The 14,324-nt window shown below is 46.3% G+C and overlaps 3 non-coding genes across 3 annotated transcripts; all 3 read right to left on the reverse strand.

Annotated features, from left to right (window-relative positions):
* Positions 1-5,821: 5,821 nt before the first annotated feature.
* Trnak-cuu (transfer RNA lysine (anticodon CUU)) lies at positions 5,822-5,894 on the reverse strand. Its single transcript has one exon. It is a non-coding gene; the product is annotated as a tRNA-Lys (tRNA).
* A 4,647-nt stretch (positions 5,895-10,541) lies between these two features.
* Positions 10,542-10,614, reverse strand: Trnak-cuu (transfer RNA lysine (anticodon CUU)). Its single transcript has one exon. It is a non-coding gene; the product is annotated as a tRNA-Lys (tRNA).
* A 2,975-nt stretch (positions 10,615-13,589) lies between these two features.
* Positions 13,590-13,662, reverse strand: Trnak-cuu (transfer RNA lysine (anticodon CUU)). Its single transcript has one exon. It is a non-coding gene; the product is annotated as a tRNA-Lys (tRNA).
* Positions 13,663-14,324: the final 662 nt, after the last annotated feature.

The raw sequence follows: 14,324 nt of genomic DNA on the forward strand, positions 1-14,324 counted from the left end.
CCAGAGACGTCAATATGGAGCGCCCTGGAAAGCAGCTTTGACAAGGAGGTATCACAGGTGTAAGCAAGAGGGATAGACGTGCATTAACAGCCCTAGCGGCCGTCTTATAGTCAAAATTTAAAAGGGTTAAAGGACGAAAGTCACTAGCTGTCTTCAAACCAGCAGATTTTGGTATCAGGACAACCGTACCTCTCTTGAAATTGGCTGGAATTGTGCCACCATTCAAGATTTCATTCACAATATCCGTAAAAACAGGCCCTATAATAGGCCAAAACTAACAAAAAACTCCTTAGGTAGGCCATCAGGACCAGGAGATTTGTGAGATGCTGAACAAGCAATGAAAGCTGAAATTTCGTCTGCAGTAAAAGGAGCTAAAAATTTCGCATTATGGTCCTCTGTTAAAACTGATGGGATAGCAGTTAAAATCTCGTCAACATCAATCGGATCAGAATCAGCCGCAGTATATAACGTCTCATAGTAGCAGGTAAGTTCATGGGTTATTTGATTCTGTAAGGTAAGCTGGCGACCATCAGCTGCCATAAGGCCGTCAATCAATACACGTCGACGGTTCTTGTGGTGACGAAACAGATGGTACATAGAAGTCATTTCATGTGCTAACGTGGACGGTGGTTTGGATTTAATCTTCAATCCTTCCATCTGAAGCCGCTTAATACTAAGAAGCTTGGCCTTAATTTTCCGAATCTCAGAAAGGTGGGCACATGTCATTGTAGAATTATCATAAAGTTCGCGAAGCACCGAATAGTAATACTCAAAAGTCAGTTTCAGATCTCGCGCTCTATTATAACTGTAGGACATTAAAGTGCGACGTAGTTTTGGCTTCACACAGTGGATCCACCAATGAAGCTTAGACGGATAGTATCGCAGAGAACGTAATCAAATGTCCCACGCCGTCTGTATTAGAGGTTCGATGTCAGGGTCATCGAGCAAGGAGACATTTAATTTCCACAGCGGCCTATAAAGTTTAAGAGGTTGACGCTCCAAATTAATTATAACAGCAAGGGCACAATGATCCGTAAAACTGGCTGGAATAACATCTACATCTAAAACAGAAACACTAAGGGGATCAGAAATATACAATCGGTCAAGTCGACTACTTGAGGTGGCAGTAAAAAATGTAAATTTAACTAAAGTGGGGTGTTTAACCTCCCACGCATCGCGTAGTCGTAATTGACGTACAAGAGAATGTAGCTCGAAACAATAATTAAAATGAGGGGATTGGTCTTTAGCTTGTAACACACAATTAAAATCGCCCCCCAATATCAAGGTCGCAGGATTTTTTCGTAGAAGGTAAATCAGATCCTCTTTATAAAAACGAGACCTTTCCTGCCGCTTGCTAGAACCAGAGGGGGCGTAAATGTTAACCAAGGTCGTGTCAAATAACCGACAACCAATGCCCCGTCCCGAGTCTAAAAGCTCAATTTCGGTAACGGGGATACCGTCACGAATTAGGAAAGCAGTACCTGCAGAAAACTCAGGTGCAAAATTTATAATAGTACGAAAACCAGGAACAAACAGGTGTGCAACGGAGACTTCCTGCAGGAAAACAATATCAGCTGCAGAGTCATAAATAAACTGCTGCAGAGACGCTAACTTCAGAGCAGATTGAATGCCATTTATATTTAAGGTAATAAACGTGTACGCCTGCAACATCAACCAAAAAATGAGAAATGAACCCAAATTACACCACACTAGAAGCAACTACATCCATATCATCAACATCAGACATGGCAGAGGGTGATTGTCCAGAATCAACGGAATCAGAGTCGTCTTTCGCATGCTTATGTTTCTTCCGCACTGCGTGGAGATTGGAGGGCACTTTCACCCGACGACGTATCTGATGCACACCAGATTCAAGAGCAGGCGGAGTGGGGGGTCGAGATCAGGCACGTCAACCAAAGCGTCCGAAGGATTAGCAGGGCGAGAGGAGTCAGAAGGAGGAGCCATCAAGGGAAAACTGCATCAGGAACATCGGCACCGGTTTCAGAATGTGTAGGTATTGGAAGTGTAGGAGGTGGTAAGATAGGTTTGGAGTCTGCTAATGCGGAGTGCGCAGTTCTAGGAGCGGTTTTCCGACAAACAGCCGTCTCCACCGAAGTGTCGTCAACATGTTGTGATGCCTGTGGCGGTGGGGATGTCAACAACACCTCGACCGAATGTTGTGGCTCTTGCGCCGACGGCCTGGCAGCAAGTTCGACGTCATCAGGCAAAGCAGGAGGCACAGCGGGAACAGAATCCGAAACAGGCATGGGAGATTCTGGAATTCTCTCATCAGATTCGCAAACCGGCTGCGAAACAGCAGCTTCGTCATCAGTGCTACCGGTATCACTAGCACGACGGCGTTTGTTGTTGGTAACAGACGGAATCGGTATAGGAGCAGCCGATACGTCTGGGCGAGTGGGTAGCGGAGGAAAACCTGCATCAGGGGAGGGTGACACCTGTTGTGAAGAAGCTACTGCAGGAGGCAGATAGGAAACAGTGGAGGAAGCTGCTGGCACAAGATCGGCAACCGTTAATTTGCGGCGCTGTGCTAGGCCATTTTTAAGCACAAATACCCGCTTAGGGCAATTAGCTCGAACATGACCATGTTCATTACATAGGAAACATGTACCAAGCTGTCCCTCATATGTAAGATGTACACGATAACCGCATACAACCAGATGGGACGGTATATTAGACTTAATATGCATTTCAACTGATCTGACACCATTATAACATTGCAGCTTATGTTGTGCAGACCAACGTTCATTTCGAATTGACCGAACAGTACCATAACGAAGCAAAGCTTCCTTAAGATAGCTGTTGTCAACTTCAGGAGGTGAATTATAAACCCGAACTGTGGTATACGTAATTTCAGCATTTGAGACAGTAACACTGCTAACAGAACCATCCCTATGACGGAACGACACTTGCTCACCATGTTTAAGTAATATCTTATCCAGCAAAACCGGGTTCAACAATTTCACAAAAAAGCAGTGTAATTCTGTATCAAAATACGCCGTATGTACCTGGTCCGATGTAATGCCAATCGTGTCCACAATCCATTCGTGAATTTCCAACGATGTCGGTTGGACATTCCTGGTAGCCTTGTTAAACTGAAAACTGAGAGTACACTTCCGCGGAAACAACCGGGAAGCCATAACACTTAATTAATGCTGCAAAAGCCGCAATACAACGCAAGACACAAAACAAACACTCAGGCAAAGAAACAACGAAAAAAAGAAGACAAAGAAACCTCACACACAGAAGGTAAATATTCACAATCCGAGGGTAACGGCGGATCGAATACACAGCACGTCCGATCGCTGTCGCGTCTCAAGCGGAACCTATCCAATGGGCCACACGGTCACTGACGACCAGGTGCAACTGGTATATGACTCATCTCGAAACGCCCACACCCCGAATGATTTGTGTTTTCGTTCTACACAGCCGCTGCCCCTTGCTATTTCCCACCCATTCGTTGCATTCAACCTCTTACGTGACCGACGAAATATAGACTGGGAAACAAGACCACACACTTTGTGCATACGGAATCGAAGGCAGGGCGTACCACGCTGCATTTGCTACGATGGCCATTTGCTACTTCTGCAGAAGCGGCGGCGGCGGCGGCGGCGGCGGCGGTGGCGGCGGCGGCGGCGGCGACGACGACGACGACGACGACGACGACGACCGCGAGAGGCTCTGACATATGTGAGAAATACATCTATAAAATGTAATTCAGACTGCCTCGTCCCACCTTAAGCTGTACCGCTTTGGCAAAGGCTTTATCTGCGCCATTCGCCTTAATCACATCTGAGAGTAATTCTTAATAAAAGGCATGTCGCTAATTGTTCGTCATCACAGATACTGTTAGCTATACGGCCACGACGCGCAACTGATTTCCAAAATTCGACTTCTTCCTTTGAGGATGGAACTCACGACCCTTGGTTTACTAGTCCAGTGCTCTACCACTGAGCTAAAGAGGCGCGGCCTAGCGGTACTTATGCGTACTTCGTCCTTACGGTCATCTGGATCATCAGACTTCAGCTGACAACACTTCATATTACCGACTAATATTTGCAGCTATGGCGACCCATTACTGCTTGGCTACACATCTGACACGTAACCGATGTCCTCTCCAAACAACAACACTTGCATTTCAGAACATGTCTTTCACACATGTCTACAAAATCACCTTCACCTTCAAATACAGTTTAATTGCAACTGACAGAGACGTAGGCAATGTTTAAAGTTGCTATTTCCATTACATCACGTTAATCAGAAAAACGGTAATTTACTTCTGCAGCGGAACAAAATTCCGTTCCGCCCAGCGTGTTGCTCGAACCAACGACCCTGAGATTAAGAGTCTCATGCTCTAACGACTGAGCTAGCCGGGCTGCTTGGGTGATTACTTGCCGGGCAGCACGTCACACAGTACTCGTTTGGGTTGGGTGGTCCCATACAGAATCTCTCCATGCTGCCTAATGTTTTCCTAACGTCACACTCGTCACGTACTTCACTTTTATTTTATAATCATTTCTGAGAGGTAAAGGAATTGCATGACAACGTGCAGAGCTAGTGGCGTCAAAATTAACACTCATACTTGATGTGACTCAAAAGGCGAACGAGTTACTTTCCGACGTTGTTTTAGATGTGCAAGTGCCAGTGGAAACTCGCGGTGTCGGCACTCTGCCGACCATTTCGCTAGTTAACACCGGCCTTGTAGTGTGTGTTTCAAGCTCAAGAGCATCTCCAAGCAGAAAATGGTCAACAGCAACATTCAGACGGTTTCGTACTGCTCAAATGCTACATTAAAACGGTATGTTTCTTTTTCAGAAGTGATAAAACATGAGCGTGACAGCATTCGAACCTGTAATCTTCAGATCCGAAGTCTGACGCCTTATCCGTTAGGCCACACAGTCACTGACGACCAAGTGCAACTTGTATATGACTCATCTCGAAACGCTCACACCCCTGATAATTTGTGTTTTCGTTCTACACAGCCGCAGCCCTTCCTCTTTCCCATCCATTCGTTACATTCAACCTCTTACGTGACCGACCAAATATAGACTGGGAAACAAGACCACACACTTTTTGCATACGGAATCGAAGGCAGGGCGTGCATCGCCGCATTTGCCACGATGGCCATTTGCTACTTCTGCAGCAACGGCGGCGGCGACGACGACGACGACCGCGAGAGGCTCTGACATATGTGAGAAATACATCTATAAAATGTAATTCAGACTGCCTCGTCCCACCTTTTGCTGTACCGCTTTGGCAAAGGCTTTATCTGCGCCATTCGCCTTAATCACATCTGAGAGTAATTCTTAATAAAAGGCATGTCGCTAATTGTTCGTCATCACAGATACTGTTTGCTATACGGCCACGACGCGCAACTGATTTCCAAAATTCGACTTCTTCCTTTGAGGATGGAACTCACCACCTTTGGTTTACTAGCCCAGTGCTCTACCACTGAGCTAAAGGGGCGCGGCCTAGTGGTAGTTTTGCGTACTTCGTCCGTACGGTCGTCTGGATCATCAGACTTCAGCTGACATCACTTCATATTACCGACTAATATTTGCAGCTATGGCGACCCATTACTGCTTGGCTTCACATCTGACACGTAACCGATGTCCTCTCCAAACAACAACACTTGCATTTCAGAACATGTCTTTCACACATGTCTACAAAATCACCTTAACCTTCAAATACAGTTTCCTTGCGACTGACAGAGACGTAGGCAAAGTTTAAAGTTGCTACTTCCATTACATCACATTAATCAGAAAAACGGTAATTTACATCTGCAGCGGAAAAAATTCCGTTCCTCCCAGCGTGGGGCTCGAACCCACGAACCTGAGATTAAGAGTCTCATGCTCTATCGACTGAGCTAGCCGGGCTGCTTCGTTGCATACTTGCCGGGAAGCACGTCACACAGTACTCGTCTGGGTTGGGTGGTCCCATACAGAATCTCTCTACGCTGCCTAATGTTTTCCTAACGTCACACTCGTCACGTACTTCACTTTTATTTCATAATCATTTCTGAGAGGTAAAGGAATTGCATGACAACCTGCAGAGCTAGTGGCGTCAAAATTAACACTCATACTTGATGTGACTCAAAAGGCGAACGAGTTACTTTCCGACGTTGTTTTAGATGTGCAAGTGCCAGTGGAAACTCGCGGTGACGGCACTCTGCCGACCATTTCGCTAGTTAACACCGGTCTTGTAGTGTGTGTTTCAAGCTCAAGAGCATCTCCAAGCAGAAAATGGTCAACAGCAACATTCAGACGGTTTCGTACTGCTCAAATGCTACATTAAAACGGTATGTTTCTTTTTCAGAAGTGATAAAACACGAGCGTGACAGCATTAGAACCTGTAATCTTCAGATCCGAAGTCTGACGCTTTATCTGTTAGGCCACACAGTCACTGACGACCAAGTGCAACTTGTATACGACTCATCTCGAAACGCTCACACCCTGATAATTTGTGTTTTCGTTCTACACAGCCGCTGCCCTTGCTCTTTCCCACCCATTCGTTACATTCAACCTCTTACGTGACCGACCAAATACAGACTGGGAAACAAGACCACACACTTTGTGCATACGGAATCGAAGGCAGGGCGTGCATCGCCGCATTTGCCACGATGGCCATTTGCTACTTCTGCAGCAACGGCGGCGGCGACGACGACGACGACGACGACGACGACGACCGCGAGAGGCTCTGACATATGTGAGAAATACATCTATAAAATGTAATTCAGACTGCCTCGTCCCACCCTATGCTGTACCGCTTTGGCAAAGGCTTTATCTGCGCCATTCGCCTTAATCACTTCTGAGAGTAATTCTTAAATGAACGCCTGTTGTTAATTGTTCGTCATCACAGATACTGTTTGCTATACAGCCACGACGTGCAACTGATTTCCAAAATTCAACTTTCTCCCGTGAGGATGAAACTTACGACCCCTGGTTTGTTAGACCAGTGCTCTACCACTGAGCTAAAAGGCGCCGCCTAGCGGTACTCTTGGGTACTTCGTCCTTACGGTCGTCTGCATCATCAGACTTCAGCTGACAACACTTCATATTACAGGCTAATATTTGCAGCTATGGCGACCCATTACTGCTTGGCTACACATCTGACACGAAACCGATGTGCTCTCCAAACAACAACACTTGCATTTCAGAACATGTCTTACACACATGTCTACAAAATCACCTTCACCTTGAAATACAGATTCCTTGCGACTGACAGAGACGTAGGCAAAGTTAAAAGTTGCTATTTGCATTAAATATTGTTAATCAGAAAAACAGTAATATACATCTGCAGCGGAACAAAGTTCCATTCCGCCCCGCGTGTGGCTCGAACCAACGACCCTGGGATTTAGAGTCTGACGCTCTACCGACTGAGCTAGCCGGCTGCAGCGGTGAGTACCTGGCGGGTAGCACGTCACACAGTACTCGTTTCGGTTGGGTGGTCCCATACAGTTTCTCCCCATGCAGCCTAATGTTTTCCTAACGTCACACTCGTCACGTACTTCACTTTTATGTCATAATCATTTCTGAGAGGTAAAGAAATTGCATGACAACATGCAGAGCTACTGGCGTCAAAATTAACACACATACTTTATGTGACTCAAAAGCCAAACGAGTTACTTTACGACCTTGTTTTATATGTGCAAGTGCCAGTCAAAACTCGCGGTGTCGGCACTCTGCCGACCATTTCGCTAGTTAACACCGGTCTTGTTGTGTGTGTTTCAAGCTCAAGAGCACCTCCAAGCAAAAATTGGTCAACAGCAACATTCAGACGGTTTCGTACTGCTCAAATGCTACATTAAAACGGTATGTTTGTTTTTCAGAAGTGATAAAACACCAGCGTGACAGCATTCGAACCTATAATCTTCAGATCCGAAGTCTGACGCCTTATCCGTTAGGCCACACAGTCACTGACGACCAAGCGCAACTTGTATATGACTCATCTCGAAACGCTCACACCCCTGATAATTTGTGTTTTCGTTCTACACAGCCGCTGCCCTTGCTCTTTCCCACCCATTCGTTACATTCAACCTCTTACGTGACCGACCAAATATAGACTGGGAAACAAGACCACACACTTTGTGCATACGGAATCGAAGGCAGGGCGTGCATCGCCGCATTTGCCACGATGGCCATTTGCTACTTCTGCAGAAGCGGCGGCGGCGACGACGACGACGACGACGACGACCGCGAGAGGCTCTGACATATGTGAGAAATACATCTATAAAATGTAATTCAGACTACCTCGTCCCACCTTATGCTGAACCGCTTTGGCAAAGGCTTTATCTGCGCCATTCGCCTTAATCACATCAGAGAGTAATTCTTAATAAAAGGATTGTCGCTAATTGTTCGTCATCACAGATACTGTTTGCCATACGGCCACGACGCGCAACTGATTTCCAAAATTCGTCTTCTTCCTTTGAGGATGGAACTCACGACCCTTGGTTTACTAGTCCAGTGCTCTACCACTGAGCTAAAGGGCCGCGTCCTAGCGGTACTTTTGCGTACTTCGTCCTTACGGTCGTCTGGATCATCAGACTTCAGCTGACAACACTTCATATTACCGACTAATATTTGCAGCTATGGCGACCCATTACTGCTTGGCTACACATCTGACACGTAACCTATGTCCTCTCCAAACAACAACACTTGCATTTCAGAACATGTCTTTCACACATGTCTACAAAATGACCTTCACCTTCAAATACAGTTCCCTTGCGACTGACAGAGACGTAGTTCCTATTTCCATTACATCACGTTAATCAGAAACACGGTAATTTGCATCTGCAGCGGAACAAAATTCAATTCCGCCCCGCGTGTGGCTCGAACCAACGACTCTGGGATTTAGAGTCCGACGCTCTACCGACTTCTTTTTTTTTTTTTTTTTTTTTTTAAATCTCATTTTGTTCGCTTTTGTTCGTTGCATCTGTTCTGGGCGGACGTCGTAAGACATCCATTTATGTTCGTTTTTTTTTTTTTTTTTTTTTTTGATCGAGTGACTCAGTTTTTTTATTACAGAGGGCGCGTAACCCTCTGACCGAACACGCTGAGCTACCGTGCCGGCTAACTGAGCTAGCCGGCTACCGCGGTGAATACCTGCCGTGTAGCACGTCACACAGAACTCGTTTCGGTTGGGTGGTCCCATACAGTTTCTCCCCATGCAGCCTAATGTTTTCCTAACGTCACACTCGTCACGTACTTCACTTTTATGTCATAATCATTTCTGTGAGGTAAAGAAATTGCATGACAACATGCAGAGCTAGTGGCGTCAAAATTAACACACATACTTTATGTGACTCAAAAGCCAAACGAGTTACTTTACGACCTTGTTTTATATGTGCAAGTGCCAGTCAAAACTCGCGGTGTCGGCACTCTGCCGACCATTTCGCTAGTTAACACCGGTCTTGTTGTGTGTGTTTCAAGCTCAAGAGCACCTCCAAGCAAAAAATGGTCAACAGCAACATTCAGACGGTTTCGTACTGCTCAAATGCTACATTAAAACGGTATGTTTCTTTTTCAGAACTGATAAAACACGAGCGTGACAGCATTCGAACCTGTAAGCTTCAGATCCGAAGTCCGACGCCTTATCCATTAGGCCACACAGTCACTGACGACCAAGTGCAACTAGTATATGACTCATCTCGAAACGCTCACACCCCTGATAATTAGTGTTTTCGTTCTACACAGCCGCTGCCCTTGCTCTTTCCCACCCATTCGTTACATTCAACCTCTTACGTGACCGACTAAATATAGACTGGGAAACAAGACCACACACTTTGTGCATACGGAATCGAAGGCAGGGCGTGCCTCGCCGCATTTGCCACGATGGCCATTTGCTACTTCTGCAGAAGCGGCGGCGGCGACGACGACGACGACGACGACGACCGCGAGAGGCTCTGACATATGTGAGAAATACATCTATAAAATGTAATTCAGACTGCCTCGTCCCACCTTATGCTGTACCGCTTTGGCAAAGGCTTTATCTGCGCCATTCGCCTTAATCACATCTGAGAGTAATTCTTAATAAAAGGCATGTCGCTAATTGTTCGTCATCACAGATACTGTTTGCTATACGGCCACGACGCGCAACTGATTTCCAAAATTCGACTTCTTCCTTTGAGGATGGAACTCACGACCCTTGGTTTACTAGTCCAGTGCTCTACCACAGAGCTAAAGAGGCGCGTCCGAGCGGTACTTTTGCGTACTTCGTCCTTACGGTCGTCTGGATCATCAGACTTCAGCTGACAACACTTCATATTACCGACTAATATTTGCAGCTATGGCGACCCATTACTGCTTGGCTACACATCTGACACGTAACCGATGTCCTCTCCAAACAACAACACTTGCATTTCAGAACATGTCTTTCACACATGTCTACAAAATGACCTTCACCTTCAAATACAGTTTCCTTGCGACTGACAGAGACGTAGGCAAAGTTTAAAGTTGCTATTTCCATTACATCACGTTAATCAGAAAAACGGTAATTTACTTCTGCAGCGGAACAAAATTCCGTTCCGCCCAGCGTGGGGCTCGAACCCACGACCCTGAGATTAAGAGTCTCATGCTCTACCGACTGAGTTAGCCGGCTGCTTGAGAGATTACTTGCCGGGCATAACGTCACACAGTACTCGTCTGGGTTGGGTGGTCCCATACAGAATCTCTCCATGCTGCCTAATGTTTTCCTAACGTCACACTCGTCACGTACTTCACTTTTATTTCATAATCATTTCTGAGAGGTAAAGGAATTGCATGACAACCTGCAGAGCTAGTGGCGTCAAGATTAACACTCATACTTGATGTGACTCAAAAGGCGAACGAGTTACTTTCCGACGTTGTTTTAGATGTGCAAGTGCCAGTGGGAACTCGCGGCGACGGCACTCTGCCGACCATTTCGCTAGTTAACACCGGTCTTGTAGTGTGTGTTTCAAGCTCAAGAGCATCTCCAAGCAGAAAATGGTCAACAGCAACATTCAGACGGTTTCGTACTGCTCAAATGCTACATTAAAACGGTATGTTTCTTTTTCAGAACTGATAAAACACGAGCGTGACAGCATTCGAACCTGTAATCTTCAGATCCGAAGTCCGACGCCTTATCCATTAGGCCACACAGTCACTGACGACCAAGTGCAACTTGTATATGACTCATCTCGAAACGCTCACACCCCTGATAATTTGTGTTTTCGTTCTACACAGCCGCTGCCCTTGCTCTTTCCCACCCATTCGTTACATTCAACCTCTTACGTGACCGACGAAATATAGACGGGGAAACAAGACCACACACTTTGTGCATACGGAATCGAAGGCAGGGCGTGGCTCGCCGCATTTGCCACAATGGCCATTTGCTACTTCTGCAGAAGCGGCGGCGGCGACGACGACGACGACGACGACGACCGCGAGAGGCTCTGACATATGTGAGAAATACATCTATAAAATGTAGTTCAGACTGCCTCGTCCCACCTTATGCTGAACCGCTTTGGCAAAGGCTTTATCTGCGCCATTCGCCTTAATCACATCTGAGAGTAATTCTTAATAAAAGGCATGTCGCTAATTGTTCGTCATCACAGATACTGTTTGCTGTACGGCCACGACGCGCAACTGATTTCCAAAATTCGACTTCTTCCTTTGAGGATGGAACTCACGACCCTTGGTTTACTAGTCCAGTGCTCTACCACTGAACTAAAGGTGCGCGGCCTAGCGTTATTTTTGCGTACTTCGTCCATACAGTCGTCTGGATCATCAGACTTCAGCTGACAACACTTCATATTACCGACTAATATTTGCAGCTATGGCGACCCATTACTGCTTGGCTACACATCTGACACGTAACCGATGTCCTCTCCAAACAACAACACTTGCATTTCAGAACATGTCTTTCACACATGTCTACAAAATGACCTTCACCTTCAAATACAGTTTCCTTGCGACTGACAGAGACGTAGGCAAAGTTTAAAGTTGCTATTTCCATTACATAACGTTAATCAGAAAAACGGTAATTTACATCTGCAGCGGAACAAAATTCCGTTCCGCCCAGCGTGGGGCTCGAACCCACGACCCTGCGATCAAGAGTCTCATGCTCTACCGACTGAGTTAGCCGGCTGCTTGGGTGATTACTTGCCGGGCATAACGTCACACAGTACTCGTCTGGGTTGGGTGGTCCCATACAGAATCTCTCCATGCTGCCTAATGTTTTCCTAACGTCACACTCGTCACGTACTTCACTTTTATTTCATAATCATTTCTGAGAGGTAAAGGAATTGCATGACAACCTGCAGAGCTAGTGGCGTCAAGATTAACACTCATACTTGATGTGACTCAAAAGGCGAACGAGTTACTTTCCGACGTTGTTTTAGATGTGCAAGTGCCAGTGGGAACTCGCGGCGACGGCACTCTGCCGACCATTTCGCTAGTTAACACCGGTCTAGTAGTGTGTGTTTCAAGCTCAAGATCATCTCCAAGCAGAAAATGGTCAACAGCAACATTCAGACGGTTTCGTACTGCTCAAATGCTACATTAAAACGGTATGTTTCTTTTTCAGAACTGATAAAACACGAGTGTGACAGCATTCGAACCTGTAAGCTTCAGATCCGAAGTCCTACGCCTTATCCATTAGGCCACACAGTCACTGACGACCAAGTGCAACTAGTATATGACTCATCTCGAAACGCTCACACCCCTGATAATTAGTGTTTTCGTTCTACACAGCCGCTGCCCTTGCTCTTTCCCACCCATTCGTTACATTCAACCTCTTACGTGACCGACTAAATATAGACTGGGAAACAAGACCACACACTTTGTGCATACGGAATCGAAGGCAGGGCGTGCCTCGCCGCATTTGCCACGATGGCCATTTGCTACTTCTGCAGAAGCGGCGCCGGCGGCGGCGACGACGACGACGACGACGACGACGACGACGACGACGACGACGACGACCGCGAGAGGCTCTGACATATGTGAGAAATACATCTATAAAATGTAATTCAGACTGCCTCGTCCCACCTTATGCTTTACCGCTTTGGCAAAGGCTTTATCTGCGCCATTCGCCTTAATCACATCTGAGAGTAATTCTTAATAAAAGGCATGTCGCTAATTGTTCGTCATCACAGATACTGTTTGCTATACGGCCACGACGCGCAACTGATTTCCAAAATTCGACTTCTTCCTTTGAGGATGGAACTCACGACCCTTGGTTTACTAGTCCAGTGCTCTACCACTGAGCTAAAGAGGCGCGTCCTAGCGGTACTTTTGCGTACTTCGTCCTTACGGTCGTCTGGATCATCAGACTTCAGCTGACAACACTTCATATTACCGACTAATATTTGCAGCTATGGCGACCCATTACTGCTTGGCTACACATCTGACACGTAACCGATGTCCTCTCCAAACAACAACACTTGCATTTCAGAACATGTCTTTCACACATGTCTACAAAATGACCTTCACCTTCAAATACAGTTTCCTTGCGACTGACAGAGACGTAGGCAAAGTTTAAAGTTGCTATTTCCATTACATCACGTTAATCAGAAAAACGGTAATTTACTTCTGCAGCGGAACAAAATTCCGTTCCGCCCAGCGTGGGGCTCGAACCCACGACCCTGAGATTAAGAGTCTCATGCTCTACCGACTGAGTTAGCCGGCTGCTTGGGTGATTACTTGCCGGGCATAACGTCACACAGTACTCGTCTGGGTTGGGTGGTCCCATACAGAATCTCTCCATGCTGCCTAATGTTTTCCTAACGTCACACTCGTCACGTACTTCACTTTTATTTCATAATCATTTCTGAGAGGTAAAGGAATTGCATGACAACCTGCAGAGCTAGTGGCGTCAAGATTAACACTCATACTTGATGTGACTCAAAAGGCGAACGAGTTACTTTCCGACGTTGTTTTAGATGTGCAAGTGCCAGTGGGAACTCGCGGCGACGGCACTCTGCCGACCATTTCGCTAGTTAACACCGGTCTTGTAGTGTGTGTTTCAAGCTCAAGAGCATCTCCAAGCAGAAAATGGTCAACAGCAACATTCAGACGGTTTCGTACTGCTCAAATGCTACATTAAAACGTTATGTTTCTTTTTCAGAAGTGATAAACCACCAGCGTGACAGCATTCGAACCTGTAATCTTCAGATCCGAAGTCTGACGCCTTATCCGTTAGGCCACACAGTCACTGACGACCAAGTGCAACTTGTATATGACTCATCTCGAAACGCTCACACCCCTGATAATTTGTGTTTTCGTTCTACACAGCCGCTGCCCTTGCTCTTTCCCACCCATTCGTTACATTCAACCTCTTACGTGACCGAC

The sequence above is a fragment of the Schistocerca gregaria genome, unplaced genomic scaffold (assembly GCF_023897955.1).
Source record: "Schistocerca gregaria isolate iqSchGreg1 unplaced genomic scaffold, iqSchGreg1.2 ptg000066l, whole genome shotgun sequence".
In the NCBI taxonomy this organism is placed as follows: domain Eukaryota; kingdom Metazoa; phylum Arthropoda; class Insecta; order Orthoptera; family Acrididae; genus Schistocerca; species Schistocerca gregaria.